The sequence below is a fragment of the Protopterus annectens genome, chromosome 2.part0, assembly GCF_019279795.1.
Source record: "Protopterus annectens isolate FY-2018-M chromosome 2.part0, PAN1.0, whole genome shotgun sequence".
In the NCBI taxonomy this organism is placed as follows: domain Eukaryota; kingdom Metazoa; phylum Chordata; order Ceratodontiformes; family Protopteridae; genus Protopterus; species Protopterus annectens.
Window position 1 is genome coordinate 963,567,830 of NC_056728.1, and position 14,274 is coordinate 963,582,103.

General features: G+C 39.3%; 2 protein-coding genes across 2 annotated transcripts in view; one reads left to right on the forward strand and one right to left on the reverse strand.

Annotated features, from left to right (window-relative positions):
- Positions 1-1,231, reverse strand: part of LOC122793324 (histone H3-like centromeric protein A) — a 94,622-nt gene extending 93,391 nt beyond the window's left edge. The window contains exon 1 of the mRNA XM_044061220.1: positions 1,001-1,231. The gene's annotated coding sequence lies outside the window, so the exon portion shown is untranslated. The remainder of the gene's footprint in view (positions 1-1,000) is intronic.
- A 208-nt stretch (positions 1,232-1,439) lies between these two features.
- Positions 1,440-14,274, forward strand: part of PAQR3 (progestin and adipoQ receptor family member 3) — a 1,198,746-nt gene continuing 1,185,911 nt past the window's right edge. Inside the window, exon 1 of the mRNA XM_044061213.1 lies at positions 1,440-1,763. The gene's annotated coding sequence lies outside the window, so the exon portion shown is untranslated. The remainder of the gene's footprint in view (positions 1,764-14,274) is intronic.

Consider the following 14,274-nt stretch of genomic DNA (forward strand, 5'->3'; position numbering starts at 1 on the left):
ACATGACAGAAGTTTTCCCTAACACGCATTTTCCTTCCCCCATCCAGGCCCAGCTATTCAACCCTTAATCCACCACAAAAACACCAACTGCAACAATTGCAAAACAGGCAGCACTGCAGTTCAAAAGCGTGGTATCCCATTGCAATAAAAACCTAATAAAGGCACCGTTTTGCTGAAGCCTGACCAACTCATCTCAAGTAGGGTTGCCATCTTTTCAAATCCACAAAGTGGGATAATTGTGGTACAAACATAAGATTTTGCAGCTTATTCTTGTAGCATTTTAGTTGCTTATTCTGTTTTGTATAACATTTAGGTGTTTCAGATACAGAATAGCTGTTTTATGCACCTATTCCATAAAATATAGGAAATAACTTTGCCCTAATATCTCAGGGCATTTGCCATTTTTACAATTTTTTTGCAGGACACAACTGCTCAAAGAGGGACTGCCCCTCGCAAAGTGGGACAGGTGGCAACCCTCAAGTGCGCCGCTTTCACGTTTTGGTATATATCTGAAAAAGAAGTATTATAAAAAGAAAGGCAGGTGCAGCTCTTTTGAAATCGAAAAATGTGCGGTTTTACAATACCAGTACATTTTTCGATTTCAACACATCATAGATAAAGAAAATCAAGAGGGGGGGGGGGGGTCCCTTGCCTGCTTCTATAATATTCTATTAACTCGTTCAATATGCTCCTTTCTTTTCTATACGTGCATTCACTCTACCCGTTACAGACTGCTCCCTCCCGATTCAAAATGCACTTGGAAGTCAGTCAGTCAGGCGTGCGAATGACGCAAACGGCATGTTCAAAAACGGTACTGCACAAAAACATATAAGGCTATAGTTGAAGGGAGCAGGGTTTGATTCTCTCTAACGGTGTGACTAAATAACTCCCTTAGTACATAAAACTTCTACCTAAAGTGGGCATTTTGCACACACACAGGAAACCCCCTACCTATATAAAACGGCTTTTTATATATATACGCACACAATGTCCTACTTACAATTTCGGTGATTCCTGCTTCTATAGTATTCAATTCACTCAATGCTTTAAAATGGTCCTTCCTATACCCGCATTCATTCTATCGGCAACAAACCGCTCTGCTCTACGGAAGTCAGGCGAGCGAATGACGCAAATGGCATATTCAAAAACGGTACTGCACGCAGAAATTTAAAAGAGGAGAGCAAGTTTAGGAGATTTTTTTTTAACTGATGCTCTTAATTTCGTAGTAGTAATACTACCTCTGGAACTTAGGGTACATCAGAGTGTCTCTAGAAATGTGCTGATATAATAATGGCTATTGGGAGTTAACTGAGAAAAGCTGTGCATTATTTTCTTCAAAGGGGCATATTACACAGCTATCTTTTGTACGTCTGTTTAGTTTTACACAGCCGGCAACAGACAGACTACTACACCAAGTGGGTCTTGCTTCACTGTTGTCGCACGGAGTATAATCTAGAGCTTGGGACTAGAGTTTCTGGTAACCGAGTGTAAAACAGTGTGTCTGTATATATATATATATATATATACACACACACACACAGATAAACTTGTTAAGCGCGCTTAGTTTTACACATTTGTCTTTTGCTCGGCGGTCCTCCTGTAATTTTTGAAAATGAGACTGCTACTAGATAATTGAATTACAATTTTGTTTACGATCTGTTGCATAACTTATTGAATTGGATAACGTAGGAAACTGAACTGAGTTCCCTCCCAATACTTGCTTAAGGCGAGGACCCACGGACCCCTTAATATACAGCTAGAGGGTAAGAGTTCCAGGCTTTAAGTACACTGTAGTTGTAGAAAGTCGTGCTGTAACGAGCTATATCCGTCTCTTTCTTTACGTGTGCAGTCTGTGATTAAAAAGGAAGGGCTTCCTCCATTCGTAATATAAGAAAAAAACAGTGCTGATGGTACTCTTTCTCATTCATGTCTAGCAATGCGTATGTACTGTTGTTAACACCTATCCTATTTGAGGCGGGATATAGCTTGTTTTGACATTTGGGTCAGGGGGGGTAGGAAGAAATGACAAATGTCTTGAAATTTTAGTTAAAAATTATTTATTTGTATGAATACATTATGCTGCGTAGAAAATATATTTTATGTGTGAACATCTTAACATTATACGAAACAACAGTAGCCTCTTAAATTTCATAGGACTTATCTTTTAGTTAAGAGTAGTCCAGCTTTTGCACCGTTTATAGCAATGGTTTGTAAAAAAAAAAAAAATATTGCACTCTGGGTATTTCTGCAATTGTACTTAGGACCCACCATGTGGGCGGGGAAGAGGTAATAGCAGTTCATAGGATCATGGAAGGTTACTAGGATAATGGCTCTGGGGCCCTTACAAGCCTAGCCAAGAGTTGATCCCCAAAATGAAACTTCCCTCAGCACTTGTCCCTGTCAATGAGGGATACAGGTGGAACCCCTGGGAAAAATTTGTGGTTTCCCATCCACTCATCAAGGTTGCGCTTGTTGAAGAGGATCAGTGTGGTACTATGTTTGATGTGTATGAGAAGGCTATTCCAGAGACCGGGCATCTTCTGGAAGACAAACCTGTTTCTCCAGTAGGTTTTGTTGATGTCGCATATTAGATTCAGGCATTTTGAGCAGGTAATGCACGAGGAGTTAGACTTACGGATATGGAGTATCTCTAGTAGGGCAGGGTCCGAGATTGCCTTGTAGGCGAGACACAGATCACCTCTGAGCAAATCTGTATGATACCAAGTAGAATGATAGTGTTTTGAGCCTGTCCACATAGGATAGGTGTGGAGGCCATGGATTTTCTTTTTGAGGTATTTCTGTGTCCTTTCCAGTTGGTGCAGATATTTGGAGAGATACATACCAAACAGGGCGTTATACTCAGTTATTGGTCTAATGAGGGAGGAGTATAGAAAGTTGATGATCTCTTTTTTTTTCTGGATGCAGTCTCTTTACTTATGAGATGAACCAAGTAAAAGGCTTTTCTGACCACTGCTGCTACATGATGGTCGAATGTAAGACTAGTGGGAGATTGGGAATGTGGTTAAGGTGTTTGCCTTACAGATATAAGGTGCAGGGTTTGAGTCTCACATGGGGTAATTGGCTAGGCTTAAAATGGCCCATAAGGGCAGGTAGCCTAGTACTAATCTATGAACCTATCTATGAACCTATTATCAGCCTGAGTACCCAGGTCTTTCACCACAGGTTGTGTGTTTAGGAGGTTGCTGTTGATGTGGTAATCAGTAGGGGCCGTGTTTCTGCCAGATGGTATGAGGATACATTTTTTTGTGTTCAGCTTGAAGCCATGACTTTGGCACCAGTTATTAGTTGCTGTGAGACCCTGTTGCTATATGTTAACATTCATTGTGTCAATGACAGCACCCAACTTGGTCATCTGCAGTCTTGGTTAGCCACAGGCCTTTTGTCTTTGCCTGTACCTCTGAGAACTAGATGGCAAACAGTAGGGGTACAAGGGCAGCTCCCTGGGGAACTCCACTAGTGATGGGTCTGCTATCGGAGGTGTTTGTGCCTGTTTTGAGATTGAGGGTACTGTTGGTGAGCCAGTTGTCCACCCACCTGATGAAATCAGGATTTACACCAAGTTATGTTAGCTCTTCAATGATGCTTGAGTGGGGGATTGTCAAAGGCCTTGGCCAAGTCAAGGTAAGCTGTATGTACTGACTTTCTCTCATCCAGGGCCTTGGTGACAGTCTCAAAGAAGTTAACCAGGTTCAACAGGCAAGACCTGCCCTTTTAAGAATCCAAGTGCTTGGAGATTGCATATGTCCTTGTTTATGAAATCCATATAATACGCTCCATGGCTTTACAGATCCGACTTGTCAAGCTAGTGGGGTGATAGTTTCCTAGTTCAGTAGTGGCACCAACTTTGTGCAAGGGGATGACAATGGCAGTTCTCCACTCCGCTGGAGTGAAGCCTGTACTTGGGCTTTGGTTGTATAGGGTGCTCAGTTGCGAAGCCAGTTCTTCCTGGAGTTGGCGCAGAATATAGCCTGGGATACTATTAGGTCTGTGTTCTTTGCCTTGGATAGGGCCTTTAACACTTGATCTACGCAGATGTAAGGTGCAGGACAAGCATCAGGGATGTCGAAAGGGCCTTTGGGGGGATGGGGTTAAAGTTTGCACTGAACCTATCTGCTATCAGGTTGGCTAAGTCAGCAGGATCAGTGTAAGTGATAACTGCTAAGTACTAATTTGGAACAAACCTGGGCTTTGCCATGGAGGCTCCTGATGTAACTGAAGAAGGCTTTGTGGTTTCCCTTTGTTTCGGAGGCTAACTTTGATTCATTAGCTGTGGAGGTTTTCACTAGTGATCTAATTTGCTTGTTGAGGCTAAGGAGGGAGTTTTCCTAATTTGGTATTTGTTCCTTTTTACCCCTGGACAACAGTTGCTTCCTTTTGTTGTCAAGCGTGTTGACAGAGGATGTCTGCCCAACAGGTTTGTGTTTCATGAGGAGCAGGTTTTAGTTCTGTTGGGTATAGCTGAGGCCATGCAGTTGTACAGGTGCTTGTATACTGTTCAGCATAGTTGTCTGAATCCTCTGTGGGGGGGGGGCAGTGGTGTGAAGCTACAGATAACCCTCCCTTAGGAGGTTGTAGTCAGCTTTTAAGAAGTTTTTTAGCTTGATTATGTCGGGGGGGGGGGGGGTTACATGGGATAGAAACTTCGAATGAGACAGTTTGATGATCTCATTTCACCAGGGAAGAATATACTATGGGGGTGGTGTAGCAGTCGCTCATGTTGGTGAGAACAAAGTCCAGAATGTTATCTCCACTTGAGGGAGATGAGAGAAGCTGGTCTAGTGCATTAGACTTGAAGTCGAGGAATCGTTGAGTGAGTGCATTAGTGCAGGAATAGTTCACCCAGTTTATGATGTGGTAGTTGAAGTCACAAAGGATCAGGGTGGTAGGGGGTGCTTTGATGGGGTCAAGTAGATCCAGTTAAGAGTGAATGTCCTGAATCATGGAGGGGGGTGTATAGCTGGCTATAATTTGGATGGGTGTCTTGCCAACTGTCAGTTGCTGCTGGAGTAGTTCCAATGTGTCATGCTAGCAGATCTGTCTGGAGATGTGGCTGTCTCTAATGAAGGTAGAGATTCCACTTCCTTTGCTGTTTCTGATGTCATTTTGGTGTCAGAATGTGTGGAATGAGATATAGCCTGTTAAGGCAGGGGTGCTGTCTGCAGCCCTGAACCAGGTTTCTGTGACTGCACATCAGCATCTTCCAGTGCAAGGAGAGCCTCCAGTGAGTGCATTGTTAGGTTAAGGTTCCTAGCGTTTAGCAGCATGACCTTCAATTTGTTTTTTGACAGATCTTTTATGCTAGAAGATTTGTCTTTGGGACATTGCCTGTTAAAGGCACAATGGAGGATGCGAGAGCCTTGGCCATGATCCAGAGTCCCAATGGTGACAGGTGGAGGCCATTTCTGGTAAAGCAACAAGGCCTGTCAATTCTTCCTAATGGCAAGCATTCAGGTTGACTCCCAAGTTTCTCAAATGCAGTTTACTATACTTTTTCAGCAGTTAGCAGGAGTGTAACTTGTAGGGATGTGAAAAAATAAGGAGTTTATTTGATTGGCATTTATTATTTGGAATTTTTTTATCGGAGCATAAGTTGCCCCTGTTCAGCGGAGGCCAGGGCAAACATTTTCTGTGGGTACAACAGTGGTTCAGAATAAAGAAGAGAGAGCCATTTGTGAGTGCTTGCTTTTTAAATAGTGAAATCTGAGAAAAAAGTAATGTGTTAGTGGAAGTGATAGTTATGCAGCAGAGTGCAGGAGGAGCAAGATAAAAACACAAGTCTGAGATGCAACACCAGTGAAATGGGTAAATATGTCAGTATAGAAAGTAGTTAGCTCATGTATTGCATATGGTAGAGGTTGAAATGTATGATTAATAAATAATCTAAGTGAGAGGAAGGTTGAGTAAGATGATGTGGAATTGCCATGAAGAAGTTTAACATTTCTTATAGTCATAAACAAATGCCGTTATGTTAAGCAAACATTTATTTTTTTGTATTATTACTAGTTCTCTGCAAAATGTTTTCATGATGACTGATTCTGATTTCATAAAAGAGAAAGTAAAGCTAGCAGTTATGCTGGTCTACCATCTAAAAGGTGAGCTGCCAATCCCCTTAATCTCAGTATAATTGACATTTAGGAATCCCTGTTGCAATCTAAAAAAAATAAATTGTAGGGGGTTCGGGGGGGGGGGGCAGTAGCCCGCCTTATGCACATTACTGACTAATTCTATATGCCATTTAGATTGCAATAAACCAAAATTAACAGTAAAAACATGGTGTTAACTTTAAGCAAATGCAGTTATTATTTAAGTAGTAGAGTCAGTATTTCATTAGATGTAGTCATTGTGTGTATGAGGGGCTACTCCCCCTTTAACTGTAAGCAATTTATTTTTTACACAATTCCACTTCACTATCAATACTAATGCCATGTATACGTCACCACCACAGTTTCTTTAAATGGGTGGTCATATTACTCCAGTTTATTTAACTATAAGGTTAATCCCATCTACTATTATCCTCCCCTTATGGTAAGTTCTAATCTTTAAAATCTCTGTTATTTGAAAAGGTGTCAACCCTAGTATGTAGACATCTGGGAACTATCTGGTTTTGATACCAAGATGTACTGTTTCATATGTGCGTAGGGACCCTTGGCTAGAAGTCTGTCCATCACCCATAGGTTCATAGTTCACTAGGCTAATGACCACAAGGGCATTTTTAAATCTAGCTATTCTTCCTAAATCTCTGACAAGTTCTTGTACCTTTTATAAGTGTAAGCAGGGGCTTGGGTGGTGGAACATTTACAAGCAGGGGACTGGGAGATGAACCATTTACAGGCTGCCTGGGTGCATTAGAGACATAGGTACCAAACCAAGGTTGAATTGCCTGTTCTCCATACAATTGTCCAAGTTACACTTGAAATTGGATTAGGGAGGAACTCTGCTTCACATGGTTGGGGAGCCTGTTCCAGAGAAGGGGTGGTCTCTAGAATACATATCTGTCTCTCCAGCAGGTCCTGTATATCACAGGCAGGGTTTAAGTCTTTAGAATGGGTACTTTTGCTGCTGTTTGTTTTGCAGATATGCAGAAGGTCCATCAGAGTGGGGTCTGACGATGCTTTGTATGCAGGCATAAATCTCCCATCTAGCCTGCAAGAGACTAAATACAGGGATGGAGCCTTGAGGTGGTCTGCATAGGACATGTTACTTACTCCCTGTATTCTTTTAGTGAGGAACCTCTGTGAATGTTCCAGTTGTTGGATATGCCTTGTTTAGGTACATACCAAAGGGGTATTGTACTTAATGATAGGTCTGATGAAAGCTGAATACAGTGGAACAATGACTTCCTTGGACCTAGATGCCATACTTTTGTTTATAATTTGCACAACATAGAATAATTTCCTCACTAAGGTAGATGTGATGGTCAAAGGTTAGATTACTGTCTCTGTGTTTCCCCAAGTCCATGACTGCTGGGTCAGCTCTTAGGGCTGTGTTGTCAATACGATGGTTACCAGGACTGAATGACTTCTCAAAGGATGCTATTATACATTTTCTGGTATTTAGTTTTAGTCCATGGCTCTGGCACTGGTTATTTGTCTGTGTCTGCCCTTCTTGGGGAACGTTTCTGTTGGTGGGTGATTCAATGATGGCTCCTAATTTGCAATCTGCAAATTTATTCAGCCAGAAGTCATTGACGTTGGCCTTGACTTTAGAGAAATAATTGCAAAAAAGAAGCGTTCCCATGACTGATCCCTGAGGTACTCTTCTTGTGAATGGTCTCTTTATGGAGGTGGACTCTCCAATTCTAACTTCCTGAGTCCTGTCTGTGAGTCAGCTGGCTATCCACTGGGTGACAGGGTTTTGTACCTAACTTATTATTTTCTGAACAATGTCAGAGTGGAGGATTGTATCAAATGCCTTGGCCAGGTCAAGACACACAGTCCGAACCATTTTGCCCTCATTCATTGCTTTGGTGACCTTCTCAAAGAAGTCCACCAAGTTGAGTAGACATGACCTGCTCTTGATGAAACCAGATTCGGTTGGGTCCAGTGTCTGACCTTCTCAAAGAAGTCCACCAAGTTGAGTAGACATGACCTGCTCTTGATGAAACCAGATTCGGTTGGGTCCATTGTCTGAAGGTTTCCTATGTCTTTATTGCTCATGTCCATGATGATTCTTTCCATGGCTTTGCATATGAGGCTAGTGAGACTTGTGGGTGGGTAGTTTCCATGTTCTGTAGATGGCCCAACTTTGTATAGTGGGATGACTGTTGCTGTCCTCCATACGTAAGTCACAAAGCCCATTTGGAGGCTACATTTAAAAGGCATCTTGGGATAATATTTGGGCCCACTGATGCAGTGTTCTTGGCCTTAGAGCATTAAGGTCCTGTTCCCTAGCATTAGCAGGGGGAACTACGTTTGATGGTATTTCCTGAGAGGAGGTTGATGTGGAGAGAGGGTTAAAGCTGAAGCTGAATTTGTCTGCCAGTAGGCTTGCTGCATCTTCTGGCTCAGTATAGGTGGCTCCATTTACAATGAGTTCTGCATACAGTTGTATATTGCGTTTGAGGCTGCAGACATAGCTAAAGAATACCTTGTGGTTACCCTTGGGTTAGGAGGACAAATTTACCTCAAATGTGGTTTTGGTAGACTTTATTTGTCCTCTGAGTTTAGTTTCAGAGTGCTTTTATTTTCCTGGTTGCTGCACCTCCTAATTTTTGCCATGAATTTCTTCTTTTTGTTATACAGCCTATTGATGATGTGATTCTACCAGGATGGTTTGCTTTTGAGTAAGTTCTGTACTTCCTGGTGGGTATAGCTGACTCTATGCAGTTATTGACATGGTAGTATAAGGTTTTTGTGAACAGTTTTACGTAGACAGCAGTGTTTTCAGGGTTTATGGAGGACTGAAATTTTGCCAGGCTATCATTTAATAGTATGAAGTTTGCCTTAGAGCAGTTCCCGAATATTCTAAGGTTAGCTGGGGTTCAAGGTTTTATTTTTACTTCAAATGACAGCATTTTGTGGTCTGACCTTACCAGAGAAGACGTTACACTAGGGGGTGTGCAGTATTTCCCATATTAGTGAGGACTATATCCATTATAGTTGAACCCCTTGTTGGTGTATTGACAGTCTGGTCCAGGTGTTTGTGTTTACAAAATCCAGGAATCTCTGTACCTGTACATTTAAACTGTAGTATAGCGTTCCGTTCACACCATAAACAAAATAAATCAGAGGTAAAAGAACACCAACCTCCACACTCGCCAGAACACTTCCACTATCTAATAACACAACCTCCGTCCTCAGAAGAGGTAATAACCCAATGTCATTTTCAAAGCTGGTAACAAATCACTGGAATCAGAAAATGAAAAGGCAACTTCATTTATTGTGACAAATGTTAAGCGCTTTCACTCACTCAAACGTGAGCTTCATCAGAACATTTGACCAATAGATACAATTAGTTTAAATACTATCTTTGGCGCCAAATCCTTTTAAAGTGGTACAAACCTTATAAACATTCATAGTGTTCACAATAATATTAAAGATAAAAAATACACATATAACATATTTAAATACTCTTAAATTAATTATCAATAATCTACTTTGATCTATTTGAATTCTACCAAAAATGTACCAATAAATTTATAAAATTTAACATCTAAAGACTGCTGTCATTTAATTATAAATAACTATTCCTAAAAACTAAAATATTAATATACAATACTAAACATATAACTTATATCAATTGTATATGATAAAATAAATATATTGATATATAAAAAAAAATAAAACATAAATTTATACATTTACTACCCCCACTGTAATAGGCAGTTTGATGTAGTAATTCTATCTAATTGTAAGTAAGGGTTTAATAGAAATGTTGTTGGTCAACCCGAGGCATCAGTTAACAACTGCCACCATACTTCCTTGTATGCCAAAATACTTTTGTGATCACCACCTCTAGGGTCCAACACTACATTCTCCAATATCGCAAACTTAAAACTATGGTTTGCCCCAAACATTTCTACATGCCTATAAAGGCATTATTAATATCCTTCGTCCTGATACTATATAGGTGAGCATATATACGTTTCTTAAAATTCCTCTCTTTCTTCCCTATATAGTATCCAGGACAAACCCCACACTTTGCCAAATAAATAACACATTTTGTGTTGCAATTGCCTTGTTTAAATCTAAGTCAGGTCCTATTGACATTGTCCAAAACTATTCCTTCTTCCTCATTAATCGCAAGACATTGGTTACAAGCACCACATTTGGTGGTGAGCTTCTTGGTATTCTCTAATTCTATACCTCTTATACCCCTTTCCAAGTAGGTTTTGATATTTCTCCCCATCTTGTACACAGATGTTGGTTTGGGGCCTAAAATATCCATTTCCTGATCCACCGTCAAAACATTCCAGTTAGTTGTTAAAATATTTTTTATTTTGTTCGTATGTGGACCATATTCCAAAACGCAAGCTCTACTATAAGCACCATTAGACTCCCTTCTATCAGTATTTATGATCTCTCCCTTAATGTTGGGATACATTTCTTTCCCCATTCCATAGTAACATATTTCCTCACATCCTTCATCATTTTTACATTGTATCCTCTTTCTTTAAATAATTCAGTGATGTAGTCAAATTCCTCTATGATGTCTTTCTGTTCAGAAGTCATTCTTACAGCCCTAATACACTGTCCCTTAAAAATATTGTACATCCATTTTTTTTGGGATGATTGCTAGTGTATTCCAAATATGAATTAGTAAATGTGTTTTTCCTATATGTTGTGGACTTAAACCGATCTTCACCATTCTATATAAAAGTATCTAAATAAGCTACTCCATCACTGCTACTGGTGGATGTGAACTTAAGAAATACACTGCTGTTGTTCAAATAGTCCAAGAAGTCATTCAAGCTCTCTTGATTACCATCCCATAAAATGTCGATATCGTCTAGGAAGCGTGAGTAATATTTAATATATTTATAGTATCCACAGTTAAAAACCATAGTCTCTTCCCAATCAACCATTACTAAATTGGCGAATATGGGGGCACAAGCCGTCCCCATGGCAACGCCCTTTATTTGTCTGAAATGTTCGCCTTCATAATAAATATAGTTATGGTCTAGAACTATGGACATAAGTTCTAGAACCAAACATATCTTGTCCCATTCTAGCTCACTGTGTTTCCACACAAGTGATAATCGCAAAAAAATATATAATAATCACAAAAAAAAAAAAAAATCTGTCTCAGACTTATATTTTTTTTGTGTGATTGTTATCACTTTTGTGATGAGCCTTACAATCAGAAGTTTCTTGATTTCCTGAGCAGTGTGATTCATCATGAAGCTGGAGTAATTATTCTGATGAAGTCAACTTGGATTGATGAAAGCGCTTAACAATTTGTGCTAAATAAAACTGTATGGAGTCCGGAAACCCTGGTGGTGCCTTTTTTTATTTATTTATTTTTTTTTTTATATATATTTGTTAATCATAAGCCCACTGGCAATACAGAGCACAGTCTCAAGTGATTTGCTCAGAGTAAAATTTGACTTTCAAACTTAAGCTACCACATTGTAGGGATCTTTCATAAGGATATACTAAACTTTTCTTTTATATATAGAGAAAGAGAAGTCCCTTACACTACACTATGCAGGCGCTGCTTGCTACTCAAAAGTGTAACTCCAGATTGCGGTATCCATGGATAGAGAGCTGCTTCCCCTTGCTTTGACCTTCTGGAGTTTGAGGCCCACTGCATTCTGACAGTCATTAAAGATGTTTTTTCTTTCTGTTGATGAGGTTATTTTCCCAATACACAAATAAGTGTTTTGTGTGTGTGCCCACACGCATGTGTATGTGTTAGTATGGACATAATATATACATATATAAACGCACACTTCTGAACAATTTATGCTTATACGTGTACTTGTGTGCATACATACACACACCTGCTTAGCATAAGTGGCATAGCATTATCTTACTGGAAGCAGAATTCCAGAATAGGTAGTATATGTTAAACTGTGTGCCACACTGCTTTCATGACAGGTTTTCAGATGAAGCATAGTTTATTTGTAAATTAATTGTATTTGTTTATCTTTAATGATATTTTGTGTAACAAAATGAAATGATTAGGTGAGATGTGTGGTAGTTACAGGTTCAAAGGTGGTTACTAAACACACAGTCCAAGAGACCATTGTTGAGCTAACAGAGCAGTGTTGTGAAAGTGACTTGCTCAAAGCTGTGCAGTAGGCACATGGACATTAAGAGAATCAAATCCTGGAGTACATGAAGCAGCTCATTATTGGCTCATAGCCTTAATCCTTTGCACAAACAAGAACTAGAGAACAAGTAAAGATTTAGTCCTTCTGATTATTTTGAAACATTCTAAGTAAAAGTGACTGTATGGTTTCCAGCATTTGTATACAGAATTTTTATTAAATGATTTTGCATGTAGTTTCCAAGAGTGTTTAATTGTTTGCTTCAGCCACTCCAAAATGCGACAAAGTTCTATTAGTTCTCTGCTACATGCTTTACCAGTACTGTTCAGTTGAGCTTCATAGGAATGTGGTACCAACCACAGCAAATGCTAGCTTTCTCCGCTACATGCTTTTCTAAAACTATAGTTATCTAAATGTGAACTTTTCAGTTTTGTAAGCTGTGGTGTTTAAGAATAAATTTTACTATTGATTTCAGAGTCTGACTGTAACAGATTTGTGAGCCACATTTAATTTTTATGTAATCTGTAGCAGGTAAACTAAATACATGCAATTGAGTATGTGATGTGTTTTTAATGACATGAGGAAATGAGAACTTGGTGACATTGCATGTGTGATGGTTTGTCGCTGAAAACTGTAATTGCATTCTGATGGGAAATACAGCAGTTGTACATAAAACTTGAAATGTGTAGCACATAAGTGAAAAAGAAACTGTAATTATTCCACCTTACCAGTACAAGATCTTTGACTGTTACTAGGTCAGGAAAATAAAAAAGCAATAAAAATGCAATTAAGTCTTTAAGGTGGTTGCTGACAAACCGCAAGAAAACAAAGTTGTTAGGAAAATGTGAAATTGCTTCTGATATTTCTGTATGGAATAGGAATTACTCGCATAGCTGAGTAAACAAACAGTTAAGAAATACCCTAGAGTGTGTAGTATCTAGAACTGTGAGTTTATTCTTTGCATTTATGTGTCTGTGATGTCTTCTGCAAATTCAGCCAGCAGACCTTAAGAGTTCATTAATTCTTTTAGGTAAGAAAAAGCTCAGAAAAGGTGTAACAACAGACATGTTAAAAAAATAGACAGACATTTCTTTCTTGTAACATTTTTTTTTTTGCAAACTGATTTATTTTTTTCCCTCTCTGTGCAGGTTTGTGTTTCACTTCATATGTATATGTTAATTGAACTGCTTATCTCATATTTATGTAAATTTTTTCTAATTATTTTCTAATTTTCTGTTATTAATTAATAAGGTATTTACTGCTAAATGGCGACAAGCTGCTGATCTCTACCTCTTAAGTGAACAGACTGTTCTGCTACACACAGCTTTTTATGTTTACAGTTGTGCGGCTTATTAACGAGTTTAACAGTTACTGGCAGTTCCCCACTCGAGTAATCTAGAGTGGTAGTAGTTTACTGCCTTGGGTAGGACAGGCTGTAGTGTTAGGAAAGTATCACCAGACTTCTTTTGGAAGAGTGTAGTTATTGTGGGCAAGTAAGAACTGAAGTGCACTGAAAACCGAAGAGTCTGGAGATGTAGGCCAAAGGCTATGTTCAGTGTAATGTTCAGAGTGAGACCTATTCTTGGGTATAGATGGTGTAGGCCCATATCCTTGGCAAGAAAAGTATACTTTTATATGCTGATGAGACTAAGCTGCACTTGGCAAGTTGTTTGATTTATATTTGTGTGCCTTTTTGTACTTTGTTTAGTAGCAGTGGTTTGATTTGAGACCATATACCTGATGGCCATCAGATTTTAGATTTGGATTATTGGTCAGCAGTGGACTGGATCCAATGATTGTAGTCTCACCCCACTACATGTCAAGTAAACAGTCACCTTTAGTGTAATATGAAATAGCTGTAAGCAAAATATTTGGAAGCTGTTTTATTATAACAGTTAACAGAGTAGCAAAACATCTTGCTGAACAGCATGGCTGCTGGCCACTTAGCATTTGACAAGATTGATGCTGCTTTTCTGTCTATCTTAAGTAAATGGTACATTTTCTGAAAGTCCTACAAAATAAATGTGAAAGCAAATGTCAAA